Below are 22503 nucleotides of genomic sequence, written 5' to 3' on the forward strand. Positions count from 1 at the left end.
TATATAGCTTACCATATAGTATCATTCACACCAACCATCCTGGTCATAACATCTTTGCAAAGAAAAATATATACGTGCAGTATTTTATTAAAACAACATTTTACTTAAGAATGAAGTCTTGTTGATTACTATATTTTAGAGGCAATGTGATCTGAAGGTTCTAATTCTGGCTTAGCTAAATTTCTAGGTCTTTCTCTATTTCCCTAAACAAATAATTTGGTTTCTATATACTTATGTTTTCTTTTTGCAAAAGGAAGGTGCTTTGTCTTGGGTTGCCCAGGAGTCCCAGTAGGGCTGCTGAGACTTATAAAGTGTCCACAGGGGCACAGGTAGAGTCGAGCATATCAACATAGTCACAATATCATATTCTAGTTGGCCAAGGCTGAACATTATTTACCAGACCACAGTGCAGCATGACTTGCTCTATGGGATCAAACTGTTACCGAGTCCAAGCTCGCTCTGCTTGCTACACGACAGGCCAGTAAATCGGGAGACGAGGTGCTGAGGCAAGGAATACAAGTTTATTCGGAAAGCTGGCAGACAGAGAAGATGGCAGACTAATGTCTCCAAAAAAACCCATCTTATCAGGGTTTGGATGCCAGTTTCTTTTATAGAACAGAGGGGGAGGAGATGAGGAAGTGAAATAAAAAGGCCATAAGGTTTGCGAATGTCCCTTGGAACGGCCAGCCTTGGGGAGGGGATGTGTTAATTTCTTCTTTCTTGCCGCCATCCACAGGTGGACAGGGTCAGGATGTTTCCCTGAACAAAGGCACTTTGGTTTAACATTCAAGCAGAGGGGACAGGGTTCCCTAAGGCAGGCCACTATGTATAGACAGTATCCTTTTTTTTTTTTTTTTTTTTGCGGTACACAGGCCTCTCACTGTTGTGGCCTCTCCCGTTGCGGAGCACAGGCTCCGGATGTGCAGGCTCACAGGCCATGGCTCACGGGCCCAGCCGCTCCGCGGCATGTGGGATCTTCCCGGACCGGGGCACGAACCCGTGTCCCTTGCATCGGCAGGCGGATTTTCAACCACTGCACCACCAGGGAAGCCCAGACAGTATCCTTTTAATGAACAAAAGCAACCGGAAGCAAAGGTTAAAATAAAAGAAACAGATCCAACATGGAGTCAGGATTGGCTCTCTCCTGTTACAAAACTGCAACTTGGGGGCAGACAGGCAAGATCATTACCAAACTAACCAATCAGGGAATGTAAGTCATAGCAGCAGAACAAGACTGAGCAGGGAATTCCCTGGCGGTCCAGTGGTTAGGACTCTGCGCTTCCACCTCAACGGGCACAGGTTCAATCCCTGGTCCTGGCCAAAAAAAAAACTGAGCAGACTGTGGAATCCAGTAACCCAGTGTCAGCATGGTTCTGGGTTATAGTTAAAATATGAACAGGGCAAGTGATAGCACCGAGGGCTGCACAAGGGAGCTACTGAAAGCATTTCTGCAGGATTTATTTCATCCTGGGTGCAGGGTCCCGCCTCCAGAAGCCTTGGCTCATCGGCGTATCTCTGGATCTACCGAGACTGAGTCTGATCATTCGCTTCAGAATTTTGGGATGTGAATCTTTAGGGAAAGGTGAGTCCTCCTACCGAATTTTATTTCTTCAGGGGTGGCACCGGGCCCCTCCGAGACACTGACGGTCTCACCAAGGATGAAGGGAAATGGTCTTGTTCTGTCTGAATTGAACCCCACTGCTTGGGCATGGCCTCCATCCTGGATGATTTATTTGCCCTCAGGGACCAAGTCCAGATTCCTTACAGTAGGATTCTGGCAGAAAGTAAGTAATGTTCCTGCCCCCAGTAGTTGGTAAGGTTAATAAAGACACATAATAAAAGATGAAATTTGGGCTTAATATACACCAGGCTCTGTTCTAAGTATTTTATTTATTTATACAGTGAACTCCCTTAATTCTTCCAAGGTTTCTGTGAGGTGGGTGTTAGAATTTATGTTCACATTACATATGAATAGGCACAGAAGGATTAGGTATCTTGCCCAGAATAGAGGAGCCAGTTTAAGAGCTAGGCAGTCTGACTCCAAGTTCATACTGTATCCTCTACCCCACAGATGCCAGTAAGACTAATGGCTGCATCAAACCATCCTTCCAATACCAGATACAACTCTTCATTCAGACCACAGAGATTTTGATTTCTTGTGGCCAAAGGACAAATACCATTGTTGTTGTTGTTGTTTTTAATTTTTGGCTGCGTTGGGTCTTCATTGCTGTGCGTGGGCTTTCTCTAGTTGCAGCAAGCAGGGGCTACTCTTTGTTGTGGTGCACGTGCTTCTCATTGCGGTGGCTTCTCTTGTTGTGGAGCACAGGATCTAGGCGTGCGGGCTTCAGTAGTTGTGGCACATGGGCTCGGTAGTTGTGGCTCATGGGCTCTAGAGTGCAGGCTCAGTAGTTGTGGCACACGGGCTTCGTTGCTCCGCGGCATGTGGGATCTTCCCGGACCAGGGATCGAACACGTGTCCCCTGCATTGGCAGGCAGATTCTTAACCACTGCGCCACCAGGGAAGTCCCCAAATAATGTATATTAATGCATATATGTGGAATCTAGAAAAATGGTACACATGAAACTATTTGCAGGGCAGGAATAGAAACACAGACGTAGAGAATTTACATGTGGACACAGTGGGGAAGGGGAGGGTGGGATGAACTGGGAGATTAGGTTTGACATAAATACACTACGATGTGTAAAATAGATAGCTAGTGGGAACCTACTGTATAGCACAGGGAGCTCAGCTCGGTGCTCTGTGATGACCTAGAGGTGTGGGAAAGGGGCAGGGGAGGGAGGGAGGTCCAAGAGGGGAATCACTTCATCCTACAGCAGAAACTAACACAACACTGTAAAGCAATTATACTCCAATTAAAAAAAAAAAACACAGAGTGATCCTCCCAGTGAGCTAGTATTTATTTCTAAGTATGAAGATACCGTATTTCAAAGTTAATTTCATAAACTAACTATTGGAACAGGCATGACCGTGTTAGATTAACAGCAGTGTCTAAAACAACCTTAGCTATTTCTTTTCTTTCTTTCAAGGAAGAGCTTAAAAGCCATGCTCAGCCTATCTGGGTCAGACAGTAAGTAACTTATTTCTACAATCGAGATAGCACGAGAAGGTAGAATTACCACAAAGAACTTTTGGTATAGAGCCATATACAGGAGTAGAAAGTAAAGAGACACTGTGGAAGATTATTTAGATCAGAGACTCCACAAATACAGGACTGCTACCTTTCACTGGGACAGGCAAAGTCTAGAAATGGACAGCCCTAAGGGCTAAGAATTTGTGACGGGTAAAGCCGAGCAGAGTGTCAGGCCATGATCAATTTGTAATATAGCCAATGTACTAGCACATTTTGAACACAGATCTTTTCCCCAAGTTACAGATGTATGTTTGCTTTAGAAATGACTTGTGAATCCTCAGGATGGAAGTAAGTTTAAGTGACCAATGACCGTTTTAAACCAAGGTCCATGTTATATTAAAGCACAATTTGATAGATTGGTCTAGCAGTCTATCCGTTTTAGGGAAATAAGTTTGAGGATGATACACACACACACACACACACACACACACACACACACACACACACTATACAATTGTATTATTGCCCTAGGAAAACAGACCCATTAAGAAAATGCAACTTCTGGGACTTCCCTGGTGGCGCAGTGGTTAAGAATCTGCCTGCCAATGCAGGGCACACGGGTTCGAGCCCTGGTCCAGGAAGATCCCACATGCCGCGGAGCAACTAAGCCTATGTGCCACATCTACTGAGCCTGTGCTCTAGAGCCCTCAAGCCACAACTACTGAGCTCGTGTGCCACAACTACTGAAGCCCATGCGCCTAGAGCCCATGCTCTGCAATAAGGGAAGCCACTGTAATGAGAAGTCCGTGCACCACAGCGAAGAGTAGCCCCTGCTCCCCGCAGCTATAGAAAGCCCCACGCAGCAACGAAGACCCAACGCAGCCAAAAATAAATAAATTTATTTATTTTAAAAAAAGAAAAGGAAATGCAATGTCTGCTGCCTGGGCCAATGCTGCTTCACTGCAGAGAAACCAAGGGCATAAAATTTTTGTTTTTTTTAACAAAACTTATAATAGCTTTAAAAATTTATAACAATTTTATTGAGATATAATTCACATACTGTACAATTCAGCTATTTAAAGTGAACAGTCCAGGGACTTCCCTGGCGGTACAGTGGTTAAGATTTTGCCTTCCAATTCCGGGGGTGGGGTGCGGGTTCGATCCCTGGTTGGGGAGCTAAGATCCCACATGCCTCGAGGCCAAAGAACCAACACATAAAACAGGAGCAATATTGTAACAAATTCAATAATGACTTTCAAAAAAATGGTCCACATCAAAAAAAATCTTAAAAAAAATAATAAAGTGAACAGTTGAATGGTTTTCAGCATATTCAGAGAATTGTACAACCATTACCACAAATCGATTTTAGAACATTCTTTCTCACTCTGTAAAGAAACCCCATACTCATTAGAAGTCACCTCCATTTCACCCTAACCCATACAGCCCTCGGCAACCACTAATCTATTTTCTGACTCATAGAGCTGCCTATTCTAGACATTTCATATGAATGGAATCACACAACATGTAACCTTTTGGGTCTGGCTTCTTTCACTTATGATGTTTTCAAGGTTCATGTACGTTGTAACATGTATCAGTACTTCATTTCTTCTTATGGCCAAACAATATTTCAGTGTATGGATAAATCTTGTTTATCCATTCATTAGTTGATGGATATCTGGATTGTTCCCACACTGGGGCTATTATGAACAATACTGCTAGGAACACTTGCAAACAAGTTTTCATGTAGACGCATGATTGCATTTCTCTTAAGTATATCCCTAGTTGTGGAACTGCGGGGTCAAATGGTAACTCTATGTTTAAGAAACTAGCGGAAACTAGAAAAAGTTACTAGAAACTTTTAAGGAACGACCAAACTTTCCCCAAGGGGTTAGGAAGGAAAAGTTTTACAGTGTTTTTGGTTTTGCCATCTCTTTTGGTTTCCTAGGATCAGACCCTATATCAAAATTCTGTCTAATTCTTTGCTTTGGAAGAGTTTCAAAGCAAGATTGATCAGGTGATTAGATTTACATGAAGAAATATCAGTGGGAGCCTCCTTCTTCTGTTGGCAGTGGCTTTATTGTTCCAAGAGCATTTCATTTGAAGACGCACCTGGATAGTTGAAGTTCCAGTCCTTAACAATTGACCAGTTGTTTGTAACCTGTCCAACTTTGCTGAGCTGTTTTCTGAAAATCATTACGGTAGCTGCTAAATTTTTAATATTTATTGATTTCACTCTGTAGTAATTGCCAAACTAAGACAGACGCCTTTAAGGCCTATATGTGTAAATCAAATAGCAGAATATAATTTGTATCCAAGAGTTTTTCAAGAGCCTCTTGAGAACAGAGAACACTCTGGCCAAAGAGCCTTCTGATGATGTTGTCAAGGAAAGAATTGACTAGAAACAGTATGAGTAGCAGTCAGTAAAAGTTACTTCCATTAGGGAACCAAGGACCTAATTTACCTGGAAGAGAAACTAGCAACAGTCTAGTCCAATGATGCGCAACCCAAAGTCCAAAATCTAATTTCAGAGTGAAAGATAAAAAAGCTGCCTCTGGGTTACTGGCTTCTTAATAAAAAGAGAAAAGTTTTTAATATTTTTCTTTTTCCTGAATTGGCCCTTATTTTTTTTTAAGTTGTTCATTATTAATTCTATTCAAAAAAATTTTTTTTTCATTTCATAGATACAAAAATGAAGACCTACAGAGGTAAAACAGCCCTTCTAAGTCACACGAGTAACCTGTCCTCAGGTCTCCTGATTCTTAGCAGAGAACTATCTCCCCTTTGTCTGACTCCGGCATTTACCTGGGCAGCGGGGTCAACAGGCAACAGAAGTGAAAGACATAAGTGAATAGCAGAGCCAGCTTATTTGAACCAGGACCAGAGTCTGTTAACCAAATTAAGCCACAGCTAGAATAACTGTGTTCTAGGTAGCCTGTTCCTAATTATGTTATGTGCTCCTCTCTTCCTTTGCTTTCATAAATCTTTCCAGGGCAGGAGTGTAACCACAACATGAAACGACTTGATGTTTTTATGGGGTTTGGGGTTTTTTTAGCACGAGGGTATTTTTCCAGTCAGCAAATTTTCAATGCTTTCTTTTCTGCTGTCTTCTGGCTTTCTTCTTTTGATCTTCACATTCCATGGTCAGCTCAACTGCACTTCAACATTTGAAGGCTGGCCAGACTTCTCTCATTCTCTCATTCCGCGCCATCACAGAATTGGGATTCCAGCCTTCAACAGCTGCAGTCCTTCTCTCCAGAGCAAAAAGAATGAAAATCTAATTCCTTCTCCTCCACGGTGAACCATTTTGGACTCTTTAGCCGAGGGTTGCCACCAAAATTCCATCTTTGCTCCTCTGTCTTTCTCTCTAATCTCCTCCTTCAACCCCACCCCATAGGCAACCCTGCCACTGATCCCTACTTGATCCACCCTAGTAATGAACTTAAGTGAGCTTTTGTACAAGTGTGATTTGGCTTCACTAACTTAAAAGTCCAAGTGGCATAAATTATTTTTGTTTATTTTGATCACATTGTTACCCACAAGGCTCTTGGCCTTCCCCAAGCAATAGAAATTGACTAGAGGTGAGACAAGAAATTCAGGCAAGGCTTTACTGGGGCCCCTGCTGCAGCAGGGGGGAGTGAAAACAAGTAACAGTTTCCCTTGCTCACTCCCGGAGGAAGGGAGAGCTGGTTCCCTATGTGGGGTGAAGAGTAGGGATGTTTCCAGGGGTCAGGCCAGAGGGGCGGCTTAGGTGTTTGCCCACCCCTTTGGTGCTATTGAGAGCAGGGGTCACGCCCAGTACCCTGCTTTTGCTCCTGACACCCCGTTGTTGCTCCCACCTCTTCAGAAGTGGCAGTTGAGTTTTTTTGGACTTTTTGTATCTTTTATATCTTGTTGTCCAGAATTTGCCCCAACTGCAACAAGCATGCAGTCTTTTTAGTCCCTTACAGTTTCCTTGTATTTTGTTGCTCAAAGAGACGTTTGCCCAGGTGCAAGCATTGTAGCACTGCAGCGAAGGGTCTCAGGTCCCAGCCTGCCTCAATGTCTTTAGACTACCAATGCCCTCCTTACCAGTCCATTTTGTCCCACACGATGACTGCAGTGAAATGACGATGGCATTGCGTCTCCTTATAGGCTGCAGTGAAACCACCATGGCCACTGCACCAGAGCCTCCAAAGGGCTCTCTTGCTCTGGGGAGCCTTAGGTGAGGTTCCTTAGGTGAGGCTCTTGACAGGTATCAGAGCTGATTCAGGAAAGGCTGAGGCTGCAGCTCCAGGCTTTGATCTGGCTCCCCAAGCTTTGTCAGCAGCCTCCCTACTTACAGTGGCCGCCAAACAGTTATCTCCCTTTCTCGCTTCCTACCTACAAAGCTCCACACAGCTGCATGATACGCTTCTAAGAAATTCCAAAGGGCAAGTGACCCCAAACATAATAACTGTCAGACTGGTGAGTTAATTCCTCAAGTTGCGGGGGGTGGCTGAACTCAATCCATTTTAAGAAAAACAAAAGACCTGGGGAGGATATGGCTCACTTTGGGCTCTCTCACCTGAAACAGCTCAAGGTTTCCAAGTAGTTACAGGTTTTCTTTGGAGGGAATGCCTATAATACTCAATCCTTGAGGAAGATTAACTGGGGGAAATGGATTTGAGGAAGAATAAAAAAGTGTTGGAGGGACTTCCCTGGTGGCGCAGTGTTTAAGAATCCGCCTGCCAATGAAGGGGACACGGGTTTGAGGCCTGGTCCAGGGGGATCCCACATGCTGCGGAGCAATGAAGCCTGTGTGCCACAACTATTGAGCCTGTGCTCTAGAGCCCGCGAGCCACAACTACTGAGCCTGCAAGCCTAGAGCCTGTGCTCCACACAAAAGAAGACCGAGCACTGCCCGGAAGAGTAGCTCCCACTCTGGGCAACTAGAGAAAGACTACGTGGGGCAACGAAGACCCAACACAGCCAATAAATAAACAGATTAATTTTTAAAAAAAAGTGTCGAGAAGAGCTTGATGAGGGGAAGAGTTAGGAATGAAAACAAGTTTTATTTTGGGCTGAGCCAGCTGGGAAGCCAAGGGCAGAGTAGATGAAGTTGGAATGTTCCATTCATTTCAGAGATGGGGGAGAATCTCACACTATTGCCCAAATACCATCATGTCCACACAAAATATCTAATCAACCAATAGTTCTCCACTGGGTGTGATTTTGCCTCCCAGGTGACATTTGACGATACCTGGAGACATTTTTGGTTGTCATAATTGGATGAGGTGCTACTGGCATCTAGTACATAGAAGCCACACAGGCTGTAAAAATCCTACAATGCACAGCTCCCCGTTCCCCCCACCCAACAAAGAATCATCCCGCCCCAAATGTTAATAATGCCAGGATTGAGAAACACTGTGACAAACCAGAGAAGAAGCAGTTCAATCACAGTTTACTTGAAAGAACTTCCCTCCAGTGAATGCTTTTCAACTCAGTGTCAGAGCACCTCTGCGTCAAGGGGTCATTCTGGTGTGCCAGGCGGCCCCTCTTTCGGTTCTGTTCGAGGTGGGAGATTTATCACTCTAAATTCTAAAACCTTTCCCTCCAACGAGGTCAACTTGTGAAAGTAACAGGAGTCGTTGCAACTGGGTTCCTATAAGTAAAACTACCCTTGACTCCAGGACTTTTGTAGCTGACCCTGAAGCTGAATGTCTTTCTAGGTATTCATAGATGTGGCCATCATTAAACACAGGATAAAATGTGTAGATGGGTTGAGAGTTTCAGCCAGCAAGAGGGGCGGTGTCTTGGCAGGGAGCCACCAATTGCAAGAGTTTGGGAGACAAACCCCACCCTGGCTCCAAAGGCTCTGGATGTACTTAACATTGTTGTTAAATCACCAGGGAGAGGAATGAGTAAAACAAAACACATTCTTAGATGAACAAAGACCTTGGTTAAGACACACTGCATAACACGGGCGCTTAACTCTGCTGAGCTTGGACTTGACTTCTTTGGAGAGGATAGAAGAGATGGGATACTTTGATGTCTCATCGCTACAAAATTCAGTGTCCAATAATGTTGGTACAAACTCCTGTTTTAATTTCTGTTAGTGGCTGATGGGAAAAAAATGCAAATTTGATTGTGTCTTACTGCCCAAGTTAAGGCTAAGAAAGAAAAAAATCCATCCCAGACCAAATAGACTTCTGATGACGATAAGGTAAAACTTCACTAGAAAAAATGACTTTAAATGATGTGTAGGGCTTCCCTGGTGGTGCAGTGGTTAAGAATCTGCCTGCCAGTGCAGGGGACATGGGTTCGAGCCCTGATCCAGGATGATCCCACATGCCACAGAGCAACTAAGCCCGTGTGCCACAACTACTGAGCCTGCGATCTAGAGCCTGCGAGCCACAACTACTGAGCTCGTGCGCCTAGAACCCGTGCTCCACAAGAGAAGCCACTGCAATGAGAAGCCTGCACACCGCAATGAAGAGTAGCCCCCACTTGCCACAACTGGAGAATGCCTGCATGCAGCAACAAAGACCCAACACAGCCAAAAATAAATAAATAAAATTTTTTAAAAATGATGTGTAAACTTTAATAACAATTCATTCCAGTGAACGTGTTTCCTTGTTTTCTAGTTGTTAAAAATTAACTCATATCCAAGATATATTATTAAAAAAATACTCTATGCGCCCCTAAAATTGCCACAAATATCTATCCATCACCTTTCTGTTTTTTACAGCGCCTTGATTAATGTCCTCTTAGTTTCTTGCTCTGACTGTCCAGTTTCCTATTCTGAACTCTTGCATTCCTAGTTTTTAAAAAAAGAAGTGGGAGTCTACTGTAGGCCTGAGTCTGTAAATAGTCATTGAAGAGTCTGTGTTACTTTTTGGTAAATGTTTCTTCGGCATGTCTCATACATTCTGGCCTCTGAAATCTAATTTTCTCCTCTCTCCCTGTTAAAAAAATAGGTCCCCTCCACTTGCCTGGTTATTGGTGAGCCCTCAGCAAGGTCTGAGTACTGATCTGCCAGGGGTCTGATTCCAAACAGGTTTTAATACCCAGCATGTCTTTTCTGCAGCTCTCGGTGTCTCCAGATTCTAGAGCAAAGACTTCTGATGCCAGAGTCATATTTTCCCAAGCCTTGGCACAGAACTATGAAGATGTTGCCTCCGTGCTTCTACCGCGGGGGCAAAACATAGCCCACTGGTTGATTTATATTATAATTAGCTATTTTCTATGCTCTTACAGCTGTCAGAAAGGTCAGACCCCAGAAGGTACTGCAATAGATGTTTGCAACATTACGGCAGTTCACAACTTTCCAGTAATTCACACGCAGCTTTACAGCAGAGGTATCACACTCAACTCTGAACTACCTTTTCCTTTCCTCAAAATTCACTTCCAAACTTTTCTGCACAACACACATTTTACACAGCTGCAAACTTTTCATTTGTTGTTCTTTGTCACTTAAAGTAATTTAATCTACACATTCCCCAGAGCCAGCAGAGGCTATACTCCTGTCCTTGAAAATCGTTCCCTGGTGTCTCTCTCCTTATGTCACTATACCATAATTTGCCAAGCCATTCCCTTATTTGGCATTTGGCTTATTTCCAATTCTTCACTCTTAAAAATAGCTGCACACAAACATCTTTGCACGAGTTACATTTTTTCCCTTTTAGTTTATTTCTTTCGGGTATATTCCCAAAACTGGTAATACTGGGTCAAAGGTTTGAAAAGTTTCATAGCTGTTGTTACCCACTGCCAGAATATTCTCTAGGCAGATTGTGGTATATTTGGGCATTTCAAATGTCTAACCAGGTTTCCCACGCTATACAGTAAGAGTAACTTTTATCTTCTCTTATTCTTCCATAATCTTCAGTAGGGGCGGCAGTTACAAAATTTCAAAACAAAACAAAAATAAGGATGGAAGCACTCTTTGTGTAGCCAGAGACGAGCTCTTTTAGGTTAACTTGATAGAATGCTACCCCACAAGTGCTGGAGTGAAGCAGCTGTATTCCAGGCAGAATAGAAAATGACACCAAGGTTCTGGGAAGTAATGTCAGCTGACGATATCTGAGGCTGAGATAGTTTTGAGGAGAATTTAAAGCTGGCAAGTGACAAGCGATCAGGAAGACTTGGTAAGGAGGATAGGGGGAGAGGTGGAAAATAAAAAGAAAGGAGGTAAAAAATTTAAAAAAAAAGGAAGGACTTGCTCTCTTGTCATTGCTGCTTTTGGGGTGATGGCACCAGCAGAGAGAGAAATAAGCTGATTCTGTGCCTTTGAGATTCAGATTAATCGCTATCTGTAGGTGACTTCTAAGGATTGTGAATGCTTGAGGACCTTGGTCTCTTTGGTTTAAGAATCAAAACCAAAACAAAACAAAAAATAACTTACTGAGTCATCCTTACCACCTGGTTCCTCGAGCTAATAATAGGGATGATGATGGTGATGGTGGTGGTGATGATGGTGATGGTGGTGGTGATGGTGGTGATGGTGATGGTGGTGGTGATGATGGTAGTGATGGTGAGGTAGCTGTCACTTTTCTAAAGACTGCACATATAACTTGCTTCATCCTCCCAACACCAATTATTATCAGCACTTTACAGATGAGGAAGCAGGATCATAAAGCTAAGAAACTTCCTCAAGGTCACAGAGCTAGTCTGAGCCAGATTCAAACCCAGGCAATTGACCACCATGCCTGGGCTCTGACCACTGCACCATACTGCCTCAGGTACTGCAATAGAAAAATGGCTCATACATGGTTAAATGATGCACTAGAATATCGAATTTTTTAGGTTCCTTTTCTTTTTTTTTAGTATTCATTTATTTATTTTATTTACTTGGCTGTGTCGGATCTTAGTTGCCACATGCAGGATCTTTGCTGTGGCGTGGGGGGTCTTTAGTTGGGGCATGTGGGATCTTAGCTGCTGCATGCGGGATCTAGTTCCCTGACCAGGGATCGAACCCGGGCCCTCTGCATTGGGAGTGTGGAGTCTCAACCTGTGGACCACCAGGGAAGTCCCCAATTTTAGGTTCTTTTAAAAACTTCTGAATGTTTAGAATTATTTCTGTTGCCTTCTACTCATCTAAGTTGAAACAATGTGTTATTCAAATATGTCATTTAAATTTAAACTACCAGGGCTTTCCTGGTGGTGCAGTGGTTGAGAGTCTGCCTGCCGATGCAGGGGACGTGGGTTTGTGCCCCGGTCCGGGAAGATCCCACATGCTGCGGAGCAGCTGGGCCCGTGAGCCATGGCTGCTGAGCCTGCGCATCCGGAGCCTGTGCTTCGCAACGGGAGAGAGGCCACAACAGTGAGAGGCCCGCATACCGCAAAAAAAAAAAAAAAAATTAAACTATCAGTGGGTCTGTGTGTATATATGGTAACATCAAATACAGCTTTTAAGTGCCTAAGAAAAATGAAAGGAAATACACCAAAATGTCAACATTGACTATCTTTAGGTGGTGGAATCATAGGTATTTTCTTCTTTCCGTGTTTCTGTTTTTTCTCAATTGTTCTATACTAAGCAGGTGTTAGTTTTTTCCCTACTTTTTATTTTGGAAAATTTTTTAAATAAAAAATAAAGTGCAATGAACTTTTATATGCCCTTCATCTAAATCACCAACTAGTCACATTTTGTCTTATTTGCCTTATCACTCTCTCTCACTAGATATATATACATATTCTTATTTTTTGGTCATTCATTTAAGAGTAATTTTCAGACATCAGGACTCCTTCACTTCTAAGTACTTCACATAGCTCCTAAGAATAAGGACATTCTCTCTTTTTTAAAAAAAATATTTACTTTCTGTTCTGCAAATATAACCCCTCCAGTTATGTACTTTTTTTTTTAAACATGCCACATTTAAATTTATTTATTTTTTATTTGTTTATTTTTGGCTGCATTGGGTCTTCATTGCAGCGAGTGGGAGCTACTCTTCGATGCGGTGCTCGGGCTTTTTATTGCGGTGGCTCTAGGCGCACGGGCTCCAGTAGTTGTGGCACACAAGCTTAGTTGCTCCGCGGCATGTGAGATCTTCCCGGACCAGGGCTCGAACCCATGTCCGCTGCATTGGCAGAAGGATTCTTAACCACTGCACCACCAGGGAAGTAGTACCTGCTCTCTTTTTTAATTGATTTCCTTCAACCCTACAACAGCCCCTTTCTTAAACTCTCCTCAAAGCAAGCCGTTGGAGCATACATCTGTTTCCTGCAGGGCCTCTGCTTGTCTCCCAGTGACTGTCAAATTATCTCCTTCCAGACCAGTCTCCACTGCTTTCTAGAGGTGTTCATTCAACTACCCATTTAACCTGAATTTCTCACAGTGCCACAAACTCAAAACATACCAGCCAGGTATATGATGTAATAAAAAATATACGTGATGTTTGTCCCTGGTTTTCGGCACAGAGCTCCTAAAACCCTTGGAGTTTCTAATTGATAAGAGCAATAAAGGTGTCGATATTCATAACAAATTTCTTTCAACCACACCCGAGTTTATGTTAATGAAGTGCACCTAAGGATGGGGGCTGGTTGCTAGGGGAACCAACCACGTGACGAGAAGGTTAGAACTTTCAGTCCCACCCTCCTGACCTCCGGGGAGGGGAGAGGGACTGGAGGTTGAATCAACTGCTAATGGCCAATGATGTAATCCGTCATGCCTATGTAATGAAGTCTCCCTAAAACCCAGAAGGGTGGGGTTTGGAGAGCTTCCGGGTTGGTGAACACAAAGAGATTTGGGCAGAGCAGGGTGTGTGGAGAGAGCATAGAAGCTCCAGGGCTTTTCGCCATACATTGCCCTAGGCATCTCTTCTGTCTGGCTGTTTCTGAGTTTATATCCTCTTATAATAAATCGGTAATTTAGTTAAGTAAAATGTTTCTCTGAGTTCTCTGAGCCACTTAGCAAGTTAGTCGAACCCAAGGAGGGGGTCGATGGAACCTAAGAATCTGCCTGCCAGTGCAGGGGACAGGGGTTCGAGCCCTGGTCAGGGAAGATCCCGCATGATGTGCCGCCAAAAAAAAAAAAAAAAAAAAAAGACTGGCCTCTGAATGGAGGGTTGGAGGGGAGGACAGTCTTGGAGAACTGAACCCTTAACCTCAATGTCCAGGTAGACGGTGTCAGAATTGAGTTGAATTGTAGGACACCCAGGCTGTGTCCCCATAATTGCTTGTTGGATGTTTGGGGAAACACCCACATACACACATTGAAATTGGGTCCAGAACCCAAATGGGGAGAATGGAGATTACTGCCAAAGGGTATAAAGTTTCCTTGGGGGTGGGGGGAGGTGATGAAAATGTTTTAAAATTGGTTGTAGTGATTATTTAACTTTGTGGATCTACTAAAAACCAATGAACTGTACACGTTAGATAAATAAATTCTATGGTATGTGAATGATCTCAATAAATCTCTTACCACAAAAAAAGAAAAAAGTCTTTATGTGGCCTCGAGGAGTCAGCTTGATCTGCACCTTGGGTGGTGCCTTGCCACCTTCGCCTCTGTCTGTGTACTCCAGCCTGGTTCCTCGGGGCTTTTGCACAGCCCTCTTCTCAGAACACTCTTCCCCCACTTCACAAGAAAATTCCTTCCCATTCCATAGCAGTTTCTCAAGGAAACCACCCCACACTCCCAGGCTAGATCAAGAGCCCCTGATAAGCCCATGCATAGCTCCCCGTTTACCCTTCCTCTCTAGCAAGTGTCAGGTGTGTGATTTATTGAGCCACGTCTGTCTTCCCCACTAGACCCTTACAAGCCCCATGAGGGCAGCTCGTGCCTGCTCTGATCACCACCATGCCTCAGGGCCTAACACAGAGGTGGCCTCCAAAATTCTCTGTTGACTGATACATGAAAAATAGACAACTATTTCCTGGAAAATAGTTGGAAAAACCAGCTAACAAATTATAAATTCGAGTTCCATAAATGACTCAATAAAAAGACATTCTTAGGCTCCCAACTGAAAATTAGAAAGAGGTTGAAAACCCAAAGGACAGGGTAGGTTATGGAGAAACTCTGGCCTCTGGGTTCCCAGGAGAGGTTTACTCCCCAGTAGGCAGGGAACAAACTCCTGAAGCAGCTGACGATGAGGAAGTCATGAGTAAGTCTTGCCTTTATTTTTCAAGATAGATTGACTCCCGAAGGTTCTAGGCAGAAAGTGTGAACTGAATCCTGCTTCAACCTCAGGGCTTTCAGGGTGGGACTTTATCTTTTCATTGAAGATCACAGATCTCTTGGTGTCTTAACCAGCAGTCACCACATTGCCTCAGCCCCTGTGACACTCCAGTTCCCTGTCCCCTTTGTGATGCTTTGAACATCATAAAAGCAGAGAAAACATCCACAGAACGCCACAGCGATAGCAGAACTCATTATTAGGCAGTTACACTTAAGTGGTTACATAAGTCATAATACTGTGGGTGTCAATGTTCACCTTCATCATTGCTGTATATATTATTCTTACTCTCTTGGGTTCCATTTCTAGGAATATTTGACACTCTCATAGGTTCACAGCAATTTTATTTTTCCTTTGTCTTCGTAGGGTTACAGTAATCTTCAGAACCAAGACAGAAAAAAAATACTATCTCTGACCAGCCAAGATTAGGTTTCCACGTTCTAAACCTTCTGGACCAGGATATGGATCTGCTCGTACTTTCCAACTCAAGATCCCGTTTTCTACTTAAACTTGACTTGCTACATCAATAGATTGTAATAATTCATCCCTTGGAACCTGGTGTCTCTCACCAAAATAGTGCGTTCTACAATCTTGCTTAGCCAGATCCCACTGTCTCATCATTTGGATGATACGCAGTACTGACCGGGTCTGTTGCAATTATATTTAAAATGTATGTGTGCTTTGTCATATCTCATTATGATTAACAGGGAGCTCCGGAAGTTTCCCCTCTCCCCTTTAGAATATTTGGGTAATTCTTCATCTTGGAAAACTTTGGAGTTGCTCCACTGTGAGACCCCCACACATATACTTTCTGTTTATTATGTGTGACCACTAGTCTTGATCAGTCTTTCCTGTTCTTGGTACAATTTCTACCTTTTTCCAGAACTATCTGTCTCACATTAATTTCTTGTAGTCACACTTTCCTGATTACACAGTAAAAAATGCATGAGGCTACTAATTTAATCTTAAAAGTCCAGATTTATTGACACTCTATTGATTAAAGGTAACATATTTGGGTGTATTTATCTTTTTAAGAAATCATACATCAACTTCTTTATCTTGAGGTTTTTCACACACTCAACTCATTTTAGTTAATCATAATTGGTTTTTCTTTTTTGGTGTCAAAATTGTTGCATTTTGGTCCATGGCTTCCTTATCCTTCCACCATTACCTGTCTGAAACCCTTGTTTTCTAAGCCCATCCTAAATTTTCCTTGCTCCAAGATGCAGAATCCTCCTTCAAGAAGTCTCAATTCCTTTCAGTGAGAGTCAGGGGCTGGCAGAAGTGCTGATATTAATGGGCTGCAGTCAGAAAAACATATTTCTGTTAAAGGTCATGAGTTCACAATGATTTTCCCAATTAAAATTACATTTTTTCTAATATAAAATCTTTTATCTATTTTATTTTACCTACAATATTTCTGCTTAAAGTTTTATTCCTTCACCCACAATATAATCGTACTTCCTTCTTCTTTTTATTCCTCATATTCCTTGGCAACTACCATCATGCTGTCTCTTTGTTGACAATGATGTGCACTGGGTTGGTCCCTTTGTTCTAGTTGATCAACCTGTCCTCTTTCTGTTAACAGCAGGAAACACAACCTCCCAATGCACACACATGCACACACGCGCGCACGTGAGCATGTACATTCACTGGCCAGGGCCAGAATTCTTGTTGGAGGCAGCCTCCTTTTCTTTTTCATTATTTATTTATTTATTTATTTTTGGCTGTGTTGGGTCTTCATTGCTGCATGCAGGCTTTCTCTAGTTGTGGTGAGCAGGGGCTACTCTTTGTTGCGGAGCACAGGCTCTAGGCTCACGGGCTTCAGTAGTTGTGGCACGAGGGCTCAGTAGTTGTGGCTCGAGGGCTCTAGAGTGCAGGCTCAGTAGTTGTGGCGCATGGGCTTAGCTGCTCCGCGGCACGTGGGATCTTCCTGGGCCAGGGCTCGAACCCGTGTCCACTGCATTGGCAGGCGGATTCTTAACAACTGCGCCACCAGGGAAGTCCCAATGTATGTACTTTTATGAGAAAATGTCTCCTGAGTTACAACACCCTTCCAATCAAAATGTCAGGGTAAAAACTGTGGTGTCCAAAGGTTTCAGGCTTTCCCTAATTTTTTTCTTTTCTGTTTAGTATACTTTCGGTACTTTTTTTTTTTTTTCCTGTACGAGGGCCTCTCACTGTTGTGGCCTCTCCCGTTGCGGAGCACAGGCTCCGGACGCGCAGGCCCAGCGGCCATGGCTCACGGGCCCAGCCGCTCCGCGGCATGTGGGATCTTCCCGGACCGGGGCACGAACCCGTGTCCCCTGCATCGGCAGGCGGACTCTCAACCACTGCGCCACCAGGGAAGCCCTCGGTATTTTTTTTTAATTAACTAATGTCTCTTAATGAGTAACATTTGTTTTCAGGTAGTTAAACTTAGCTGTCCCCTAAAAATCAGAAGACCTCTCTGATATCTAACTGGAGAATCAAAAACCTATTTTTTAATTTAAAATAAGTTTAAGATCTAAGCCTACTTTTAGGTTCATTCTCCAAGAGAAACGAATGAGGAAAAGCTGAGCCGGAAGCACAACATCCAGGGCTGCCAGTGGCGGGCAAGCACGGAAACAGACATGCGCAGAACTCCCCAAGTGTCCCTGCTGTCCTGGCGCCTCCCGCGCCCCAGGGGACTCCCCTAACACCGCCACAGCATTGAAGGGCCAGCAAGAGGCTCCCAGGGTCCTGCTCCAGCCCCTCCTGGATCGGCACCATCCTCCAAGCCCAGGAGTGGTCCTTCACCCCTCTCCCTCCCTCACTCCCACATCCAGTTGGTCAGGAAATCCCAACGGCTCTAACTTTCAAGTATATCCAGAACCCACCACTGCCCATCTGGATCCAAGGTGCCATCTTCTCTCACCTGGATGGCAGCATCAGCCTCCTGACGGACCCCCTGCTTCCTCCCATGCCTCCTACAGTCTTTTTTCATCAGAACAACCATCGTGATCATTTTTAAATGAAAGTCAGACCCTGGCCTTTGTGCTTAAGATGCTTCAGTGGGTGGGATGTCATTCAGAGTAAGAGCTGCACTCCTCTCGGGTTGGTGGAGGGATGGAGGGACAAGGACACTTATCTCGCTCCTCTCCTTCCACTGCAGCCCCCACTCCAGCCACCGTGGCTCCTTGCAGTCCCTGCCGCAGACTAGGCACACTCCAGCCTGAGGGCTTGGCACCAGCTCTCCTCTGCCCCCACGCACTGCCCTCAGATACCTGCTTGCCTGATGCCCTCATCTCTGTCAAGTCTTTGCTTGAGTCTCATCTTCTCAATGAAGCCTTCCATGACCACCCGATTTAAAAGTTCCATCCATGCTACTACTTTCCTCTCCCTGTTCCTACCCTCTGCGTTCCCAATCCTGCTTCTCTTTCCTGCTCCCTTTCTTTTGTCTTCTCTTACTGATTTATTGTTTCTGATGTGTCTGCATCACTATAAGGTAAGCTCTACTTGGGCAGAAATTGTTTTGTTCACTGATGTATTCCAAGCACCTAGAATAATGTCTGGCACATGGAGGCACTCAATAAATATTTGTTGAAATTGGTCAGGACTCATGCCATAGCAATTGGTAAATGATTTGAATACATCACCTGAAAAGATCCTATAAAACTATTCTATAAAAGGCAGTCAAAGTTAAAAGAAACAACAAAGTGCATCATGGGGAAACAATTGTGGTTAGCAACTATTATAAATCCAAAATGATGGTTCACAAAATTAGAGCATCCGTCCATCCCACTCCCCACTCCCCACTCCCACCCCAAATTACCTAGCTAAAGGAGGCACGGCCTTCGTAGTCTGGAAAATGCTGCTCTTTCTGCTTCTTCAGTTCTCAGAGTCATTTAAAAACTATAGTTAGCTTTATTTTCAGATCGTGACTTTCTTGAACAGTGTGCCTTTGTGATTGTTTAGATGTTTCTAATCAGCTCTTCAATGTTCGTTGCCCCGTAAAGCAGCTTTTCATTCCCTGCAGTTCTCAGTTTCAGTTTCTTAAATCCTATGTTTTCCTCTTTGTTGAATTCTTCTCTTGTTTGTCTGGAGTTTATCCAACACATCAAATCAAATATTGTTTGTCCGGAAAGGGAGAACAGGCAATAACCTTTCTGAGTCCTTGTCTGTCTAGCAGTATCTTTGCTTTGTTCAGGTCTAGAATCTTGACAAGTTTATATTCCAGGTGATTGCTGATGCCATCAGAGGCCAGTCTGCCACCACAACTTTTCTCACACATTGCTCAAGTTCCCTCTGCATCCCCATAGCCCCTTCTCTCACTGTGGTTGTGAAATCGCATAGAAACAGTTGAAGCCAGCTCTCCGTGATAGATATATTCTACACTTGTCAGAAATAGCAAATTGAGTGTGTCCATCAGGTTATTTTATGAACTTATCAGCCTATCTTGCCACGAAAGCCTGGTGTGAAGGGTTTTATAAAAATATATCTTATAAAGCAAATTTGCTTAGAGCAAAGGTAACTGAAATAGCCAGAAATACAAAACGTTGCTATTGCTTTCTGTCAATAATCAAGACATGACAGAATGGCCATCATCAAAAAATCTAGAAACAATAAATGCTGGAGAGGGTGTGGAGGAAAGGGAACCCTCGTACACTGTTGGTGGGAATGTAAATTGATACAGCTACTATGGAGAACAGTATGGAGGTTCCTTAAAAAACTACAAATAGAACTACCATATGACCCAGCAATCCCACTACTGGGCATATACCCTGAGAAAATCATAATTCAAAAAGAGTCATGTACCACAATGTTCATTGCAGCTCTATTTACAATAGCCCGGAGATGGAAACAACCTAAGTGTCCATCATCGGATGAATGGATAAAGAAGATGTGGCACATATATACAATGGAATATTACTCAGCCATAAAAAGAAACGAAATTGAGCTATTTGTAACGAGGTGGATAGACCTAGAGTCTGTCATACAGAGTGAAGTAAGTCAGAAAGAGAAAGACAAATACCGTATGCTAACACATATATGTGGAATTTAAGAAAAAAAAATGTCATGAAGAACCTAGGGGTAAGACAGGAATAAAGACACAGACCTACTTGAGAATGGACTTGAGGATATGGGGAGAGGGAAGGGTAAGCTGTGACAAAGTGAGAGAGTGGCATGGACATATATACACTACCAAACGTAAGGTAGATAGCTAGTGGGAAGCAGATGCATAGCACAGGGAGATCAGCTCGGTGCTTTGTGACCGCCTGGAGGGGTGGGATAGGGAGGCTGGGAGGGAGGGAGATGCAACAGGGAAGAGATATGGGAACATATGTATATGTATAACTGATTCACTTTGTTATAAAGCAGAAACTAACACACCATTGTAAAGCAATTATACTCCAATAAAGATGTAAAAAAAAAATAATAATAATCAAGACATGAAAAACGTTGTAGGAAGTCAAGAAGCTGGAAAAAAAAAAAAGAGTTAAAGATGCAGAATTTCAGGAAGACTGAGAAAAACAGAGATAACCTGGAGGTAGCAGTCAAGCCTCAGCTTACAAAAAGATGAAACAAAGAAAGAAATGTTCCCTGTTGTCTTACTGCAGCCATTGATAGCATCAGTATAGAGGAATTCAGCGGGGGTTTCCAGGGGGCGCTGGAAAATGGGAATAATGAATGCTGTTTTCTGTTTTGTGTGTTTGTTACATAAATCAAGCTATTTATTATTGGCTAGCAATGTTTCAAATGGTGGAGCTTTTACTGGCCTTTGCATGTCTTCCGTCTCCTGAGGGCAGACGTTACTGTGACTGCAGAAGTGGGCTGGGAGGTGCTGGCACCACCAGCTACAATTTTCATGCAGGAACTCCAGTGCCTGATCCCCACAACTCAACTCTTCATTTTGGTTTCATCTCAGAAAGAACAAGTGTACTTGGCATGCTGGCGGACTTCGATTTTCTTCACCATTCTCCTGAGGGAGGCATCAAAACGGGTCCCATGTACCCATGATTCTGACCTTAGTGCATTTAGCCTTGTCGTTGCAAACTAAGGCTGAGCCCAGAAACCGGATGCTGTTTTCTGAATTAGGTTAGGATTCAGCACTATTCAGAATCTCTGGTCTTCATGGAGGTAAGGGCATAAAATATCAAGCATCAATTTGACCAGAGAAGGGTTAAAACTCTCAAAAACACAAATGACAAATCATTTCCAGAAGGCCACACCTTGTCTCTTCATTCCCTGCTGGCCTTTCGAGAAACGTCTCACTACTCCACGTCCCCCAGGCAAGATCTTCAGTAGCCACAAGGGGCCAAGACAATGAGAAGCCCTCTTTCAGGCTGGCTGAATCAGCGGGGGCTCTTTTATCTTCTTTTTCTGGCGGAGGCCTGGACAACCACAGGCTCACAGCACCCCCTGCTGTTAAATTACAGTCTTGGTGTTGGGACTGAGACCACGAGAGAATTCTGATCTGGGGCAAGAAGCAAATGACAAGAGCAAAAGAAACTCAAAATTAGTTTTCATGCAAAACTTCAGGGCGAGTTAATCTTGCTGGTAACAGGCAGCAAAGACACAGCCAAGGAAAACGGGAGGACAGTGGAACTTTTCCAGCAAGACAGCTTTTCAGCCTTTTCCAAAGCTGGATGGAAATCCCTGACTCACCCACACCAAGGATCCAAAACAGGCCAAGTACACTTTTTCGAGCACCATTTGTAAAACACATTGAATATTGTCTTCATAGAAATAGAGCCCAGAGTAACAGAAAAGGGGAGACAGACAGGCTTCAAATTAAATGTAGGGAATTAGGGGATTCTCTTCTGGGCCCTTTGGCTTTCAGCATGATAAGGTATGTACCTGCCCTAACAGAGGTAAAATTAGAAGCTACATGGCAACAGTGTAATGGGAGGTTTTCACTTCTCCTTATAGCTTGCTTATTTGATCCTTTTTCCTTGCCAAAAGCACCAGACAGCCTTAAGATCCTTAAATGCCCCCGTCCTGAAATCACTTATTTAACCATGAGAGAGATGCTAGTTTATAAAAGAAAAGATGTTGGTTATATATATATATATATGTGTATTATACAAATATAATATATTTATATATATAATTATATATAATATAAAATATTATACAAAAATATATATACATTATATATGTATAATATACACACATATATATATAATTTGTGTGCTCTTTTAAAGTATATTACGAATACTTACATAACTACTTAAATATACTAGCTATGTTACTCAGAGGCCACACAACATGGTGGTTAGGCAGGTGGGCTCGGGAGCCAGATTGCTAGTTCAAAGTTGTGCCCT

The sequence above is a fragment of the Delphinapterus leucas genome, chromosome 19, assembly GCF_059928025.1.
Source record: "Delphinapterus leucas isolate spDelLeu-1000000601 "Yukka" chromosome 19, BTC_Dleu_Yukka2, whole genome shotgun sequence".
NCBI classification, from domain to species: Eukaryota; Metazoa; Chordata; class Mammalia; order Artiodactyla; family Monodontidae; genus Delphinapterus; species Delphinapterus leucas.